Raw genomic sequence first — 4,625 nt, forward strand, 5'->3', positions numbered from 1 at the left:
GCACCCCTGGAGTAAGGCGGGGAAGCTTTGTGCTAACACACCTGGACTCCATCCAGAGACTCCGAGTCCGGCGCCTCTGCTGCACTGTATATACGAACCTCCCTAAAATAGCTTTCATTTTATGGAGCACGTGCTGTTCTCCAGGAACTGTGCCCGGCACTTCACATCCATTTATCTCCTTCAATCCTGGCTCCTTCTCAGAATCTCACCTCAACCGTCACCTCTGCCTTGTTTTCTGGAAGCTGCTCACTAACTCTCCCCTCCCCCACCACCTTACTCATCCCGCTTAGTTCTCACACACCAGCATGAAATCCTCCCATCTGTTGGCTTTCTATGGTAGCCTCCTCTCTGTTCTTAGGGTTCTGGAACGTTGGGTCTTTATTGGCCTAGTCCATGGTTGGGTCCCCAATATCTCATAGCTGCCTGGCACATAGGAGACCCAATAAATATTCGTTAAATGAGTGAATGAATGCTAGCAACATGCCTGGACTATATGCTCTTCCTAACTGCATTTGACAGATTGAGAAACCTAGGCACAAGCATGGAACAGTTTGCACGGAGCCCCCGAGTCCGGAGATGATGAAGAGCGTGGAGACAGATCATGCAGGGAGACACCGGCTCTTCTCGTCAGCTCAGCGATGACCGGGGTTCTGTGGATGTTTTCAGGCTGTGGGCCCCGAGCAAGAAGGAGGGCTTTTGGCTGCTTTCGCTCTTCTTTCTCCAGGAGGCTGCAGAGGTTTGGACCCCCAAGGAGGCCAGGCTGACAGGATTAGAGGAAACAGCTGGCTCAAGCCCCATGCCCTGCAGGAGGGAGTTTACATTCCCCAAGGACCCTGGAGGGGGCAGCTCTTTGCAACCCAGTCACATTCCAGATCAGTCGTTTTCCCCGAGCCCAGATGTTTGCTAATGAGCCGGGGTGAGGGAGCATTCAGCCCTCGGCTCCAGCTCTGGGCACCGCATTACCTCGGCCCCAAGAGACTGGCCCGGGGCCAGCAGGCTCTGGCCATGAGCCTGTGCCCTGTGCCAGCCAGGCCTGCCTGGGCAGCTGGAGCTGTGCTGCCAACCAGGTGTATCTCCTGGAGCTTGGAGACTCTGACTTGACAGGTTCTGCCTTTCCGGCTGGGGCCCCATTCTCCTGGATCCCAGGGGTGCAGCATCCCAATAGGAGGGGCTCGGAGGCAGCCAAGAGTGTGTGGAGAGCACAGGACCATGGCTGTGCATTCAAATCGAGCCTTTGTCAGTCACTACCGATGTGATGATCTTGGGAGGGAGGGGATGGCTAATAATACTTTTTCCTCACTAGTACAATGGAGCAAGGGATTCTGGTAAAGAGTAGATGAGATCCCAACAGACAGACTGCTTAGCTGGGTATAAAACGGTAGCTGCTAAAAAGATTTTAAGTACCTTTTCTAGGTCCCCTACCCACACTGTAGCTTCCTGTCCATCCCTGGTCTTTGCCAGGCAGATGTAATCAGCTGTGAACCCCATGCCCTTGGGTAGGGGTTTGGAGCTGCTCTGGAACCTCCCTGTGTTTGAGAGGGTGCTGGGCTGCACTGCCAAGGGCATTGGCTGGGATTCCAGCCTTCTTCACTGCTTCTGCTGCTGCTGCCACCGCTGCTGCATATGATCTGATGAGCAAATTACTCCGCAGTTAGCTTCCTGCAGTGTGGGAATAGGTTCTTTTCCTGTTTGCCTGCTTTTAAAATTACATTGATTGAGTTTTCTTTGTGTAAGTGTGTGTTTGTGAGCACACTTGTGCCACAGCACAGCTGTGGAGGTCAAAGGACAACTTGCAGGAGTCAGTTTCCTCCTCCTCTCACGGTAGATCTTGGGGATCAAACTCAGGTTGTTAGGTTAGGTGTCACTGAGCCCACTGAGCCATCTCACCAGCCCCTCTTTGTTTCAGACAGCGTTTCACACAGCCCAAGTTAGCATGGAGCCAGTTAAAGCTGGTCTTGAACTCCTGACCCTTCAGTCTCTGCCTTTCCAAGGTGGGGATTACAAGCACACGTCACCATGTCTGATGGGAGCGGGAGCAGGGCTCTTACAGAACTTACAGACCGTGGGCATCACTCCCATCCTGCCCAAGGTCCACATTGACACTGCTGGCAAGCTTTGGCAGTAAATGCCCTCCTGTGGTCCAAGGCTCAAGACTGGTGTCTGTAGTACACAGCCTCCAAACCTTAGCCTCTTACTGTGTAACTTTTTGGTCGTGCAACTTAAGCTGTTTCTGGGCGCTTTGCATGTATTAAATGGCAGGTTACACTGACATGAGATGAAGAGCCCTGCCTTGGGGGGCTGATGGAGGACGTCCTAAAGAGAGAGCATGAGAGCGGTATCCCAGGCTGCGAGATCGCACCTGGAGGAGGAAGACATGCGCGCTCCCTGCGGGTTTTGGGAAGGCTTTCCACCCTGGTCGATGAAGAAGCATTGAATGAAGATGGAGGGAGGGAGGGAGGAAGAATGTAGACTAAGAACAGCATTAGAGCTGTTGATTTGGAGAGCAGAGGGCCTGGGACAGCCATGGCATTACCCCTACGCCACTAGGAGGCCTCCTTGCCACCATCACCCCCCACCCCTTACTCCCCCACTCCCCCCACCCCCAGCCTCATGCCTGGCAACTTTGAAACATCAGCTGAGCAGGGCTGAGTCCATCTGAGCGACTTAACTACAAGGCATGGATGACTGATGCAGATGGATCTCCAATGTTCACCGTCCTGTTTGGTGATGCTCTGAGCTGTCACCTCCATGGAACAAGGACACTACCTTTGTCCTCTTCTTAGGGTGGCTTGGAATTGGCTGTTTAGTTGACCCTGAGTATTGGGTGGGCACTGCCCGACCCAGTCATGGATAGAAGCCAAGGTTTCCTGCATACTAGGCAAACACTCTGCTAACTGGGCTACAGCCGCAGTCCAGATAGATCCTCTTATTCTGTTGGAACAGGCTACACCAGTGCGATTCATCTTAGTGGATTTAGGTAGATAGCCCCTCCCTTAGGGAAGCTGCACTGTGCCCTCTTCAAGGAGACAGTGAGTCGCTTTTGGCTTTCTCTGGATGCTCCAGCTAAGTTGTTTGGAGGCAACTGAAGGTCAAAGAGCAAGGAACACATCCCAGATGGGAACCCAGCCTCCTGAGGGAAGATTGGGCACAGCTTCGGATGGGCTGCTGGTGCTGGAACCCCAATAGGCTGGAGCGCTACACTCAGCAAGTGTCCAAGGTTTTGTCCGCTATTGTCACTCCAAGGTCTGGCAAGACCCGACAGCCCAGAAAAGCCTGGCGGAGGGGAATCAAAGCCTGCGAAGCGGCCGGGCACCTGGCTCGTGCCCTTTCATCTCTGTCCCGGCCGTCGGGAGAGTGGGGCCCGCGGCCTGGGCGCCCCTGCTCGCGAGCGGAGGGAGCGGCTCTTGCTCGCCCGCCCTGCCCGCGCGTCCCTCCCCTCGCCGCCGCTGCTCCCGCCCTCGCTCCCTATTTGGAGCTGAGACACCCTGACGTCGGAGGCGCTCGGCCCGCCGCTCCCCCGCGCCTCGCGCCTGCCCGGGGCCGCAGACGGCCAGCAGAGCAGCCCAGCCGAGCCTCGCGGGGCCGCCCCAGCCCGAGGACCCCGGGTCTGTGACCCCCGAGGCCCTCAACCCCCTCCCAGGACCCCCAGGAGGACGCGCCGCGCTCCCCGCTAACGCTGCGCGCGGTAAGTCTCGCCCGGGCCCGCAAGCTGGAGCGGGGTAGCCGGGGTCCCCTTGCTACCGCGCCCCAAAACTTCCCCAGAGCCTCGCAATTCCTCTCCGCGTCTCGCCAGACCGCGACCCCGGCGCCGCGCAGCTCAGCGGCCGGTCCGGCGCCTCCGATCGCCCGCGCTGGGGACGTGGGCGCGGCTCCCGGGTGGCCAGGGGGCACCGGCGGCGTCCCGAGCCGGTCGCCAGCCGCGCCCCGAGGCTCCGTTTCTTGTAGGAGTTTCACCGCCTGGACTAAGAGTGGGAGGGAGAGCGTCGCCCGGCGGGCGCCGGGCAGCGCTGGAGCTCTGGGCTCGCTTGTCCACTGGCTCAATCCTGGTCCCCCAACTCGGTCTCCCATCCGCAGGTCTCCGTCATCCCACCACTCCATTTCCGCCCCCACGCTCCTTCAGGAGTTCAGTCTCTCCCGTTGTCCCCCCTCGTGCCTCGATTTTCACTTTCTCTGGGCTTATGTCTCTGCCTTCGTCTTTTCTCTCGGTGACTGAGCGCCTCCCTGACCTTCTAACTTCAAATCCAAGCATCCCGCCCCAGCTTCCGAGGCGCGGTCCCCCAGTAGAACTCGTGCAAAGTTTCTCTGGCACCACGAAAGACCCCAAACTCTCCTCTTGACTGCCCCAAAGTCTGGCCGGTGTTACCCCCCTCCCCGCAGGGGCAGAGAGGGAGAGGGGAAGCAGGCGTGAGCGCCCGAACTAGCTAGCCTTTCCAGGGGCTATAGCGAGCCTTGTAAGCATTCCACCCCAATGAGGCAGTGTTCACCGCAGGGCTATGCTGCCGGCCACCTGCCCTCCAGCCGGCTCTGGCTCCCGGGCCAGGCGATGATCTTTTACAAGCGTCACTAAAGGGGGCAGCTGCTTGCCTTGGCCTGACTGGGATGGGGTGGGGTGGGATGGGGTGGGG

The 4,625-nt window shown here is 58.0% G+C and overlaps 1 protein-coding gene across 2 annotated transcripts in view; it reads left to right on the top strand.

Annotated features, from left to right (window-relative positions):
* Positions 1–4,625, top strand: part of Nbl1 (NBL1, DAN family BMP antagonist) — a 48,879-nt gene that overhangs the window by 35,198 nt on the left and 9,056 nt on the right. Inside the window, exon 1 of one of the 2 annotated variants that reach the window (XM_005352951.3) lies at positions 3,533–3,685. The exons of the other annotated variant lie outside the window; for it this stretch is intronic. The gene's annotated coding sequence lies outside the window, so the exon portion shown is untranslated. Of the gene's footprint in view, positions 1–3,532; positions 3,686–4,625 lie in introns of those variants that run through there. 2 annotated transcript variants of the gene reach the window in all.

The sequence above is a fragment of the Microtus ochrogaster genome, chromosome 10, assembly GCF_000317375.1.
Source record: "Microtus ochrogaster isolate Prairie Vole_2 chromosome 10, MicOch1.0, whole genome shotgun sequence".
NCBI lineage: Eukaryota > Metazoa > Chordata > Mammalia > Rodentia > Cricetidae > Microtus > Microtus ochrogaster.